The sequence below is a fragment of the Peromyscus californicus genome, unplaced genomic scaffold (genome assembly GCF_007827085.1).
Source record: "Peromyscus californicus insignis strain IS unplaced genomic scaffold, ASM782708v3 Scaffold_19__1_contigs__length_69161282, whole genome shotgun sequence".
In the NCBI taxonomy this organism is placed as follows: Eukaryota; Metazoa; Chordata; class Mammalia; order Rodentia; family Cricetidae; genus Peromyscus; species Peromyscus californicus.
This window is the reverse complement of record NW_026294491.1, coordinates 5153913-5167268: the sequence shown is the minus strand read 5'-3', so window position 1 is coordinate 5167268 and position 13356 is coordinate 5153913. Positions and strand designations below refer to the sequence as shown.

At 46.5% G+C, this 13356-nt stretch overlaps 1 protein-coding gene across 3 annotated transcripts in view; it reads left to right on the top strand.

Annotated features, from left to right (window-relative positions):
* The first annotated feature begins 5140 nt into the window (after window positions 1-5140).
* Fkbp5 (FKBP prolyl isomerase 5) overlaps window positions 5141-13356 on the top strand; it is an 84569-nt gene continuing 76353 nt past the window's right edge. The window contains exon 1 of one of the 3 annotated variants that reach the window (XM_052744411.1): window positions 5141-5240. The gene's annotated coding sequence lies outside the window, so the exon portion shown is untranslated. Of the gene's footprint in view, window positions 5241-5281; window positions 5363-6213; window positions 6234-13356 lie in introns of those variants that run through there. The other 2 variants (XM_052744412.1, XM_052744413.1) reach the window with 2 other exon arrangements.

Genomic DNA, 13356 nt, shown 5'->3' with positions numbered 1-13356 from the left:
AAAAAAAAAAATTATTTTATGTGCGTTGGTGTGATGGTGTCAGATCCCCTGGAACTGGAGTTACAGGCAGTTGTGTGCTGCCATGTGGGTGCTGGGAATTGAACCCTGGTCCACTGGAAGAATAGCCAGTGTTCTTAACCACTGAGCCATCTCTCCAGCCCTTACTTTTTTTTTTTTATTTATTTATTTATTTATTTTTGGAAGCCCTTACTTTTTAATCTATATCCCTCTTTATGTGTTTCTTGCTTAACTGTCCTGACTAGAACACTTAGTCCAATATTAAACACACATCTCCAGGAGATGGAGGCCAGAAGATCAGGAATTTAAGGTCCTCTTCAGCTACACGGCAAGTTTGAGGCCAGCCTGGATTGCATGAACACCTGTTTCCAAAAACAAAAACAAAATAAAACAAAAGGTAAAAGTGGCCAGAGTGGACATCCTTATCCTGTGCTTGTCCACTGGGCAAGCACCCAGTCTTTTGTTATTGTGATGTTAGGTATGGGTTTCCACAGATGCCTTTGGGTGTAGGGTGGGGCCTGATTTTATAAATAAAGTTTTATTCAAACACAGCCATGCAACTCATTTACATATAGCAATGGCTGTGAGAGCAACTGAGTCAGTGTGACAAAGAATATGGTTTTTAAGCTTACAATGTTTCTCTTTGGCCCTTGAAGAAGTCCACTGGAGTGTTTTTTTTAAATTTTGGGCTAACTTGCTAGGAAACAATATATAATGAAAATGACTCTTATTGAGGCCCCCAAGGCTGTGTCGTCCAATGAAAGGGAACTCACAGGGGCTGGAGAGGTGGCTCAGCAGGAAAGGTACTGTCCAGCCTGACTAGCAGAGGTTCGATTCCTGGGTCCACAGGGTACGAGGAGAGCACTCCCTAAAGTTGTCTCTGACTGCTGGGTGTGCATGCAGAGAAGATCCTGGGACTGCAGAGATGTCTGAGCACTTGATAACATGCACTGCTCACCCAATGGCTCTGAACTTGGTTCCCTGCACCTGTAACTCCAGCCGCAGAGGATTCGGTGGTCTCTTCTGGGCCTTAAGGGCACTTGTCCCCGTGTGTCCCCTCCCCCACAGACACATATAAATAAAAAAACTAAAAATCTTTTATTTTTTTTTTTTGAGGCAGGGTTTCTCTATGTAACAGCCCTGGCTGTCCTAGAACTCGCTCTGTAGCCCAGGCTGTCCTTGAACTCACAGAGATCTGTCTGCCTCTGCCTCCTGAGTGCTGGGATTAATGGCAAAAAATTAAAAAATCTTTAAAAAAACAAACTAAATATTGGGGCTGGAGTTATGGCTCAGGGGTTACAGAGGATTTGGGTTTGGTTCCCAGCACCCATGTGGTGGTCCACTATCACATACAATTCTAATTGTAGAGGAACCCATGTCCCATTCTGACTTTTTGTGGGCACTAAGCATGCATGTGGTACACAGGCAAACATGCAAGCAAAAGACTCATACTATATATATATAATATATATATTATATATATATTATATATATATATAATATATATATACACACACACACATATATAAAATAAGTCTAAAAACTCTTTTTTTTTTTTTTTTTTTTTTTGGTTTTTCGAGACAGGGTTTCTCTGTGTAGCTTTGCGCCTTTTTCCTGGAACTCACTTGGTAGCCCAGGCTGGCCTCGAACTCACAGAGATCCGCCTGGCTCTGCCTCCTGAGTGCTGGGATTAAAGGCGTGCGCCACCACCGCCCGGCTCTAAAAACTCTTTTAAAAAAAGAAAATTATGAGTTCTAGTCTAGCCCATCCTAAATAGCAAGACCCTGATCACTATAACCTTGTTCCCACCAAAAAAAGTCCCACAAGACTGGAAAGAGAATTTGTGAGCCAACAGAGGAAGGACTTGGAGCAAGCATGGGAGAAGAAAAGATGGGAACCCAGCAGAAAGGGATGGCGTGAGCTTGTGTCTGTGTTTTGACTGAGTCCCAGAAGCAGGGAGAGACTACACCTGCACATACTACGACTGAGACCTGATCAGTATGGACGACAAACCACTCAAAAGCCACGCAATGGCGGAGACCCGCCTCCCCGTGTGTTCTGACTCCCCGAGCCGAACCTCCTCCATGTGTACAGCTGCCTCAGAAAAAGATCCTCACGTTGAGCTGGGGCTCTGTGGTGGGGAGAGCGAGGGCTTTGGGGAAGCTGAGGTGGAATACAGCCCCTGCCCACTTCCTAGCCAGGCTACCAGGAGAAGACTCCAGTCTGCAGTAGGTCCTTCTCCCCTCTCTCAGATTACGGCTATTTCTTTGTGTGGATGACGTGGGGGAGGTGATGTGTGTGCCACATGGTGAGTTTGTAGAGGTCAGATGCCAACTCGCAAGAGTTCTTTCTTGCCTGCTGGGCGGTGGTGGCACACGCCTTTAATCCCAGCACTTCGGAAGGCAGAGCCAGGCGAATCTCTGTGAGTTCAAGGCCAGCCTGGTCTACAGAGCGAGTTCCAGGACAGGCACCAAAACTACACAGAGAAACCCTGTCTCGAAAAACAAAAAACAAAACAAAAACAAAAACAAAAAAGTTCTTTCTCTTCTTTCATTGTGAAACCCAGGGATCAAATTCAGGTCACCAGGCTTGACCACAAGATCCTTTACCTGATGAGCCATCTCACTGGCCCTAATCTTCAGCTCTCTCAATGAATAAGCAAGAGAAACAAAAAATGGATGCCACGTTACAGTTTCGAGCATAGAGTTACCCATGCTTCGGGGAACAAACCCTGTGGACACCAAGTGCTTTTAAGACCCAGATGTGGTTTGAATTCTGTCACAGGCACAAAAGGACTATAGCATTTGCTGTGTAATTTGCAGAAATCGGTACAAAAAGAACACACAGGGCCCCTTGTTGAAAAATTACCATGTCAAGATGACCACAGACAGTGGTACTTTAAACGGGGACCTTCTTAGTGTGTGCCACTAAAAAAGGTGTGTCAACACCCATGAAGCCAGCTTTGGTGACAAGACCTGCAAAGATCTGCTTCAAGCATCAGGACAGGGCTTCTCCTGCCACATCCAGGGCATCAATGCTTAGGGAAGATGCCGAGGAGGAGGGTACATTTGGTGGCCAGAGTGGTTTTTCTGGGGGAGTGGGTGGGGCTAGCCAGGCTGCCATCAGAACTGTAGAACTGACTGTTCCCTACAGACTCTGGCCTAGAAGAAGAAAAAAAATGCCTGCAGCTGTATCTACAGCGCCTGTTGTTGTTTGCTGTGGTATGTTACAACACAGCCTGGCAGCCTCCCGGGCTTTTCTTCCTCCTGGAAGAGTCTCCTCTCAGAACATGTGACAAGTCCACACAACCCTGCAGATTGGCCCACACTGCCCCTAGCTGTTCACTCAGTTCCTAAGCAGTTCCAGGTCTGCATGCTTTGTTAGCTCAGAGCAATCCCTTCCTACCTTCTGGCAGAGTCCTGTTCCTTATCCACAGCCTTTGGTTTGGCTCAATCTCCGAAGGGTGGGTTCAACGTAATCTCTTTTTTTTTTTTTTTTCTTTTTTTTTTTGGTTTTTCGAGACAGGGTTTCTCTTGTAGCTTTGCGCCTTTCCTGGGACTCGCTTGGTAGCTCAGGCTGGCCTCGAACTCACAGAGATCCGCCTGGCTCTGCCTCCCGAGTGCTGGGATTAAAGGCGTGCGCCACCACCGCCCGGCAACGTAATCTCTTTAATGAAGCCTCTCCCCTGCCTCTCACAGGGGGATATTGACTCTCTCCCCTGGGGAGAGCCCTTCACTCTTCTATGTAGACATGTGCCACCATCCCTGGAACATTACTCAAATGTGGATGTCCCTGTTTGCTAGCTTGAAGCCTTTGCAGGCTGGCATAGTGCCGTCTCACCTCCATGAGCCCTCCTCCGCACAGGGCACACCTCTTGCTCTCCGTAAGCATAGTAGATGCAAAACCAAGTGGCATTAGTGAGCTGGACAGTCGCTATCCACATCTGTGCTGTTGAATTCATGGAAACAGCCTGTGGCCCTCTCTAGAGGCAGGTGAAGGGCAAGTTCCCAATCGCGACTGGGATAGGACTCCTGCCCAAGAGGAGGTTCCTAAGTCAGTTTTGTCTTTTCTGCATAGGTCTTTGAAGATAGGAAAGGAATGACCATACTATCACCCAGCATGGTGACACATAGAAGAAGGTCTTCAAAAATTCTGAAGCATGCATGACAATGCAAAAGAAACAAAAAATAAATTAGGACAAAAGCAGACGCGGAGCCAGAAAACACGGATTTTCATGTGGCTACGAGACAGTTCCAGAGGTAATTGGGACTTTTAGTTGAGAGAGAGAGACAGAGACAGAGACTCACTGGCTGCTCTCCCAGTGGATCTGGGTGCCATCCGCAGCACCCACATGGGAGTTTACAACTCCAGTCCCAGGAGATCCGACGCCCTCTTCTGGCCTCTGTTGGGCACTGCACTCACACAGTGCACAGGCATACAAGCAGGCGAGACACTCACCTTCTTTTTGAAAAAAAAAAAAAAAAACCCAACAGGTCTAGCTGAAGTCCCCAGGTGCAGCTCCCGAATGTCTATGGGAGTCACCCAGGGTTGGGCACGGGGTTGGGGGAGGGGTGTCGTCTTGAAGCTGAATTAGCTCAGCAGCCCATCCATCCTTTGGGCTCCTTTCGGTCCTCTTCACCTGGGCTAGTGTGCTGGAGAGGCAGAGGCCCCAAGGGACGGCGTGGTCACGCCCGCTGGCTGTCCCGAGAGAGGGGCTAGGTGCTTCATTGGATCTTCCTAAGGGGCATCTTCGAGCTCATGAGGTTGTTTTCTGGGGTCAGCACGGCCTGACCCCTCCAGCTTCGTGAAGGGCGGGCTGGGTGGGCAGATAGGCAGGGCAGAGGCTTAGCAGTATTTTGTCTGGAGGCAAAGGACGACGCCAAGAGGTGTCCGTCAGCTTCCTCCATCCCTCCTCTCCGGCCCCCACAAAGGGCAAGGGCCAGACACGTGGGCTGCGGTGGAGAGGCGGAGCTGCAAACGAAGGGGGGCGGGGCCTCATTTGCATAGACCTGCGCGGCCACCAATCGGGACAGACGGAGCGACAGCCCGCGCGCCTTTTGGGGGCGGATTGACAGCCCCGCGGCCCTATGGGAGGCAGGTCCTGCGTCCGGTGGGGGCGGGACGACGCCGGGCGCTGCCCGGCGCACTAGCCGGCTCGCGGGCGCTGCCAGTCTCCGGCGGCGGCGGTGTCCGGCGCGCGGCTGAGCGACAGCGCGACTGAGGTGCGGACGGGCGGCCTGCTTGGGCGGGCGGGGAGGGTGAGCGGCGCGCGCCGCGGAGAGACGCGGAGCTCAAGACGCGGCGGCGGCGGCGGCGGTGGCGGCGGCGGCAGCGGCGGCGACAGGTACGGGCGCCATGGCCGCGGGGATGGGGCGCGCGCGCGCGCGCGCCCGCGCGCGGTGGACCCGGGGAGTCGGCCCTGCGCCGGCGGTCCCGCCTCCGCCGCCTCTCACGCGGCTTCCCCGGGGCGGCGTGGACGGGAGGTGCGGGAGACCCCGGGCCCCCGCGTGGGAGGCGGAGCGGCCGGGCGCACCCCTCTCCTCGGCGACGGCTCAGCGCGGCGCCCGGCTGGCTCGCCCGCGCGCGGCTTTTGTTTCCCGCGCAGCCCACAGGTCCGAGGAGCCCCGTGTCGCGCGTCCCGCCACGCCGCCCGCCGCCCAGGGCGCGGAGAGGAAACTTGGCCTTCCGGAGCCCCGCGAGCCCGCGGATAACGGAGCGCCCCGCCGCGTCCGCAGGGCCGCGCGATGGGCGTGCCGCCCGGGGCGCCGCCCTCACCTGCCGGTCCCCGACCCGCCGGCTCCGGGCGGGCAGGTGACCGGCGGGGCTCGGAGGTAGACGGAGGAGGGAAAGCCAATTAAAAGTTGCTTTAGGGGCCCCCGAGGGGGCTGAGCCGGTACGGGCGCTTGTCGCCAAGTCGGACGACCTGAGTTCGATCCCTGGAACCGACGTGGTGGAGTTGTCCTCTGACCTCCAGGCGTACACACACACACACACACACACACACACACACACACACACACACACACACTCTAAATAATAAGGAAATCAGAGTTGTTGTAGGAGTCTTCATTCCCTTCAGCCCTGGGACATCACAACTCCACGGTCCCGGCCGTAGTCCAGGACTCCGAACCCAGCATTTTGCGTGTGTGTAGATGAAGCTAAGGGAGCACGCTGCATTATAATCATCTTCATCATCTTCGCTGTGGATGAGTCAGGTGGAGTGCTTGCGCCTCGTTTTTTTAAATAATGGGTTTCTGCGGTCGTGGCGACAGCTTTGGGAGGTCTGAGCCGTAAGCGGAGCGTGCAGGGCTTGGGACAGCGTGTACCGCGCTTGGCCGCCGCTCAGTCAACTCTGCTGCCGCAGTTGAGAGCTGGTGGTTTGGGGATTTTTTTTTTCCCCCAGGAGAGTGTTTTCCAGCGGACTAAGGCTGAGCGTTGAATGGGCACTTTCTTGGTCTTCTCTAGGGGTAGGAGGGAGTGTTTATTTTCGTTGTTTTATTTTCTTTGCATTCTGTTAGTGTAGAGAAGAAGGGAAGACTTAGGGTGTGTTTATTTGGGTTAAGAGTTTTGTCCCTTCCTCCAAGCCTCTTGCTGTGAGTGTTTGTTATCCATCATTACTACTATTATTATTGTTGTTATTATTATTATAGAAGTGTAGTAAGTAGCTCCTACTCTTGGTGTCTGAATAAATTCAAGAAATGACTTGAAAAATCCCTTATTCTGGTGGGACATTCTTTCTCTGTCACACTTCACGTAACCGTTTTCTGTTTGCCTCTCACCCAGCTGTTCGGTTTGGGCCGAGCAGTCCTAACAGCTTTCACTTTGGGAATTCTACAGAAATGGCATATTTTAACCATTTTTAGATGCAGAGGTTAATAACATCCATTATTTGTTAGAAACATGTGGTTTAGTTTTCTCCCTTTCTCGTTTCTAATGTGTCTTGTGTGGGAACTGCATTGGGTGTAATCTATATTTCAGAGATGTTGAACTTCAGAGCACAGTTAATTTTATTTAATTACACTAATTGAATGGTCATTTTATTCATCTAGCTAATTTAAGTTAGCTATTAGTTGGAACCACTTGAGATTATTTTAAATTAATGTAGGAATTTTCTTTTTAAATTGTTTTAAAACAGCAAATTTATACATTAATGGGGATTTTGTTGTTCCAACAGTTTTTAAAGTATGTTTCTCAGTATTTTTCAGTTATGTGGCATTTGAGTGGATTTATTTTTATTCTTTTTTTTTTTTTTTTTTTTTTTTTTTTTTTTTTTTTTGGTTTTTCGAGACAGGGTTTCTCTGTGTAGCTTTGCGCCTTTCCTGGAACTCACTTGGTAGTCCAGGCTGGCCTTGAACTCACAGAGATCCGCCTGGCTCTGCCTCCCGAGTGCTGGGATTAAAGGCGTGCGCCACCACCGCCCGGCTTATTTTTATTCTTTTTTTGTTTGTTTTTTGTTTTTTTGTTTTTTAATTTTTATTTTCTGGAGCTGAGGACCGAACCCAGGGCCTTGTGCTTGCTAGGCAAGTGCTCTACCACTGAGCTAAATCCTCTACCCCTATTTTTATTCTTTAAAATTTTATTTATGACAGGCGTGGCTGTCAGAGGACAACTTTGGAGTTGGTTTTCTCCTTCCACCATGCTGGGTCCTGGACTTCAAATTTAGGTGGGCCAGCTTAGTGGCAAGGTCCTTTACCTGCTGAGCAATCTCACCAGCCCGGATTTCTTTATAAGACATAATTTAAAATTCTTCAACATGAAAAACCTACAATTTGGGATTAGGCAAGTCGGTTGATTTTGAAATTCTTCTTTGTTCTTGGGTTGGAAAAAAAGTGTATATTCTGTGTTGATAGTTCCTCAAGGCAGAGAAGAGCCACTACGTGCCCTGTGGGGTGGAGAGGCTCAGTCCGTCTAAAGTTCCTGATAATCCCTGAAGGCAGAGTGAGTGGCTCGTCCCCATGTAGAGTGGGCTTACTTAAAAGGGGACTTCCATTGTTTTAGATGATCTCATTCCTCTTTAGTGTTCCACTACATAAAGTGGGAGGGCTTCTTTTGTCTTACGATGCTGCTCAAATGTACCAAATACCATAAGTCACGTTACTTCAAACATTTTTTTGTTTTTACAATTGATTTGTGCTTATGGGTGTTTTATCTGTGTGTGTGTATGCCGTTTGCATGTATGGTGCTGGCATCATCAGAGTCCAGAGAGGAGACTGAAGGTCAAGAGCTCAAGTGTGGTGCTGGGAATGCAAGCCTGGCCCTGGAGGAGCGGCCAGAGCCCTTCACAGTTTATTTCATCTAGTTACACAAAAGCATGTGTGGTGTGCACTTGAACTAGAAAATACCTTTTAATTGAAAGCCCACTTTAAAGGTCAGTTTTTGGGAATTTTAATTACTGATTTTTGTTTACTTTGTCTGTGTGTGGTAGACCAGGTCATAGAATGATCAACCACATTTCACTTTCAAAATTAAGCACGAGTTGATTCTCACATCTGCACACACACACACACACACACACACACACACACACACACACACACACAATCGGGGCTGTTTATTAGGCATTTACCTTTGAGTCTGGATATTGCTGGTAAATTGATTTTCTTCCTCTTCTCTCCCCTCCTTTCCCTCCCTCCCTCCCTCTTTTTTTCTATCCTAGAATTGAACCCAGGGCCTTGTGCATACTAGGCAATTGCTGTACCCTTAAGTGAATAATATAACTGACGTTAAGAACATGCTCTACAGGCCTTTAATATTTTCATGATTTCCAAAAAAGATTCAGTTGTGCATATCTTGACACTCTAAATTCTGTAGTTAATACACACTGAACAGATATCTCCATTTTGTAATTCTCAAGCTTTTGAGTTTTCCCACTTAACCAATCAGTAATTCAGTTTTTTCCTGTGTGTGTGTGTGTGTGTGTGTGTGTGTGTGTGTGTGTGTGTGTGTATTTTTTTTTTTTAATTTTTTTTTTGGTTTTTCGAAACAGGGTTTCTCTGTGTAGCTTTGTGCCTTTCCTGGATCTCACTCTGTAGACCAGGCTGGCCTCCAACTCACAAAGATCCGCCTGCCTCTGCCTTCTGAGTGCTGGGATTAAAGGTGTGTGCCACCACTGCCCAGCCTTATATTTATATTTATAAGTTCCCTGCAGTACTTTTAATGCTTTTTAATTTTCTTTATCTTTGCTATTCTGGGGATTCAGCCCAGGTCCTTATGAATGCTAGCTAGACAAGCGATCTACCACTGAGCTACAATGCCAGCCCTTTAGTGCATTTTAAAGTTCTGACATATGTGCCATCTCAGATGTTTCAAACATTAAATCTTACCATTGAAGACTAGGTGAATGATGATATGTAAGTCCTGTATCTATTGATTTAAAACAGGGACTAATGTGTGAGTTTATTTGCAAATAGTATAAAATTGTATAAAAGCCAGTTCTATAAGGGAGACAGGCTAAAATAGTTTATTAAAGAACATACCTATTGACAGGTTACTAGCAGCTATATCAACAGATTATTAAGGATATTATAGTAATATTTAGAGCACTAAAATTCCACTATTAAAAATAATTTGCACTTCTTCTTAGTTTAAGAGAATAGGCTGGTGCTGTGGGGGCACACGCCTTTTTACTTTCAACACCCAGGAAGCAGAGGTAGCCAGGTCTGCATATGGAGTTCCAGGCTGTATGCAATAGAAAGCAATACCACCAATGATAATTGCCTTACATCGTATGCTTTTATTAGTATTTACTACTAGTTGTTTAGGAAACATTTGATTAATTAGACCACCAGAGGGAGTGTAGGGTCTAACACATTTGATATGCCTGTTTTTTTACCCTTAGTCTGGAAGCAAAGCATTTAAAAAGTAAGAAAAAGTTTCATTTTAGTTCTCTGGAACAACCAGGCCAACCATAGTGAAAGTCGGAGATTGTAGCTCTTTGGAGCTGCTATGCTTTCTGTGACAAAGCTCAAGCCTTCATCAAGACTTTTTTTTTCTTTTAGAAGAAGGTACATTATTACAGAAATGAAAATGATACATTTTCAGAGTGAAATAATGGGTTTTTAAGTAAACAGTCATACAGCTGTGAAAGGGAACATCCACAGGCGCAGAATATTTCTTCCTATTTAAAATGTGGTACCTTTGAATTGTATAGTTTTGAAATTGCTCAGTGTTTGCAAAAAGGAGTACAAGATGAAGAAAGATCAAAGCCTGGAAGAGGTTGCATTTTCCTTTTCTGGTTGCAGCTGTCCTTTGGTGGCCAGCGGTAAGTTTCTAGAACCATCTGTAACATTCTGTTTCTATCTTGGCTACTGTTAAATGTATCAGGAAATGTTCGTCTGAGTGTCAAAGCAGGGTTGCGAATTTCAAATTGATCTTTTAAAAAGTCAGATTGTTTTAAAGGAGAAAAAACGATTAGTGATTCTTACTCCAGCATCCTTCAAGCTTGACAGTAGTGGTATCTTTTTTTTTTTTTTTTTTTTGACTACCTAAATGTTACCATGACAGGGAATGTGATGGCAAGTAAATTATCTAGAGAAGCCAATGAAGCGCTTACTTTTCACCCTTGAAGTAGGAATTAATGTTGGAAGAACATTTAAGATTTGGAGGGTTGGTTTTACTGAAAAAGTGAGATCTTTATTTAAAAAAAACTAGACTTGTATGTGTTTCTTAATATTTGTGTCTCTGGAAATGAAGTCTTTTCTTGATTGCCAGCTGAAAATTACACGGTAGAATTGAGTCAAAATGTCTATCATGGACTTAATGTGGTGAAGCTACTTTTTGGACTGGAGAAAACATCTTAGAGATTGAGTCCTTATCAGCATATATTCTGAATAAGCATGATATTCTTTACCTATGTTAAATATTAACTGGTGAAATTGTTTCCATGTGTAACTTTTGACAGAGCAAAAAAAATAATCTTGAACAGATTTTGGGTTTTGTCTTTGATGTAAAAATTACTGTGTAGTCAGAGGCCTGTGAAGACATATTTGTCTCACTGCGGTGAAGCACCAGTTTAAGGGGGAGAAAACTCTCTCTTCTTGTGCTCCTGGAGAGGAGGACAATCAGGAAAAGCTGAGATGGTCACCTTCCCATCATAGGTTTATTTTACTGTGAACTTAGTAAGCACTTCAAAAATATGAATTGGGGCCTGGTTAAGAATACTCATTGCTTGGCCGGGCGGTGGTGGCGCACGCCTTTAATCCCAGAACTCGGGAGGCAGAGCCAGGCGGATCTCTGTGAGTTCGAGGCCAGCCTGGACTACAGAGTGAGTTCCAGGAAAGGCACAAAGCTACACAGAGAAACCCTGTCTCGAAAAACCAAAAAAAAAAAAGAATACTCATTGCCCTAGTAGAGGACCAGGTTTGATTCCAGCACCTACAATGGTGTCTCACGGCCATCTTTAACTCCAGTTCCAGAGGATCTGACGCCCTCTTCTGACCTTTGTGGGTACATGGTGTGCATAGATACATGCAGGCAAAACACTCACATGCATAAAATAAATCTTTACAAAATAGTTTTGAGTTCACATATAATATATACAAATACACATCTGATATATATAAATACCAGATTATCAACTGTCCGTATTATATATAACTACATAAGTGTGTGTATATGAACATGCACACATAAAAATATGTACACACATAGTTGCTCTATGTGTATTTGTGTGCTTAGCTATCCATTCTGGTTTATTTAAAGGTGAACCTCTCTCCCTTTTTCCCATTTCAGTGAAACAGGCTGCACTGAAATGAACAAAGTATATACTCAGGAAGAGGCTGGTACAGGATGTTCACAGCAGCGCCTTTGCAATAGAAATGAACTGCTGGTTCCCACCGCAGAGGAGAGGGAACTCAGAAATACTGGTCAGGACAAACTAGACACAGCATTTTACTTTATGAAAAGCAAGGAACAGACAAAACCAAGGCATGGTGGCACGAATGAGGACTGTTCTAGGTAGGACGGTGGTTCACAGAAAGGGGACCTTTCCGGAATGATGAAAATCAAGTGATTTTCTTTTTCTTTCTTTCTTCTTTTTTTCCCAATAATTCATTTCTGTGCATTGGTGTTTTGCCTGCGTGTGTGCCTGTGTGAGGGTGTCAGATCCCCTGGAACTGGAGCCACAGATAGTTGTGAGCTGCCCTGTGGGGGCTGGGAATTGAACCCAGGTCTGCTTCAAGAGCAGCCAGTGCTCTTAACTGCTGAGCCATCTCTCCAGCCCCACGTGATTTAGTTTTTAAGTAATGTTGATTTTCTTGTTTGGGGCGTGTGTGTGTGTGTGTGTGTGTGTGTGTGTGTGTTTGCTTGCACGTGTGTGTGCAGGCTTACTTGCCCGTGTGTGTTTATGTGGAAGCCAGAGGTCCACATTCTCTTTCACTGTTGCTCATCCACCTTAATTTTTTTTTTTTTTTTCTGAGACCAGATTTCTCTGTGTAGTTTTGGTGCCTGTCCTGGAACTCACTCTGTAGACCAGGCTGGCCTCGAACTCACAGAGATCCGCCTGCCTCTGCCTCCTGAGTGCTGGGATTAAAGGTCTGCTGTTCGGCTCCACCTTAATTTGTGAAACACGGTCTCTCACTGAGCCTGGAGCTCTCGGCTCGACTGCTAGCCCGTGTGCACTCTTGAGCACTGCTCTTCCAGGCCTGCATCACCACGCCCTGTTTTTACATGGGTGCTGGGATTAGAACTAGGTTCTCAGGCTTACACAGCAAACACGTTACCCACAGAGTGACCTCCCAGTCTCTCTTTTTCAACTTCCAGAAAAGTGCAAGATTAGTACAAAGAATTTTTTGTTCATCTTTATCCAGATTTACCAGTTATTTCCGTGTGTTCAGACTTATTAAACTGTGCGTTGTATGGCATGTTCATTGCATTTTTAGCGAAGGAAGAAAGCTTTAAAGTGTGTTGAAAGTGAGAAGTGGTCTTACCAGAAGAAAGTGGGATAACCCAACCATAAATCCGCTGACCGATGAATAACAGGAAAGAGAACAGATGCCCGTCCCTTGTGTGTGCTGCTTTTCTCTGAAGTTGCACGTGTTTTTTGTTGGAAGAAGCAGGGTCCAGAGGATGGTCCAGAGCATAACTGCGGAGGACACCCTGCCTTCTTCTGTTATCCTGTGCATGCCGCCGCCACTGCCGCCGCCGCCGGGGACTGATACCTAGCAGTAGCTTTCCTGGAATTGAAGGTGGTGTTCATTCTTGGGAAAGCGTTGCACACCTACAGTATGCTAGTTGCTGCACAGACATGTACAATTTTAGTGTTCTGGACCCTAGACAAAGGAAGAGGAGGCCAAAAAGCCTGGCTGTCATCTTTGGGTGGTGCGCTTTATCAGAGGGAGA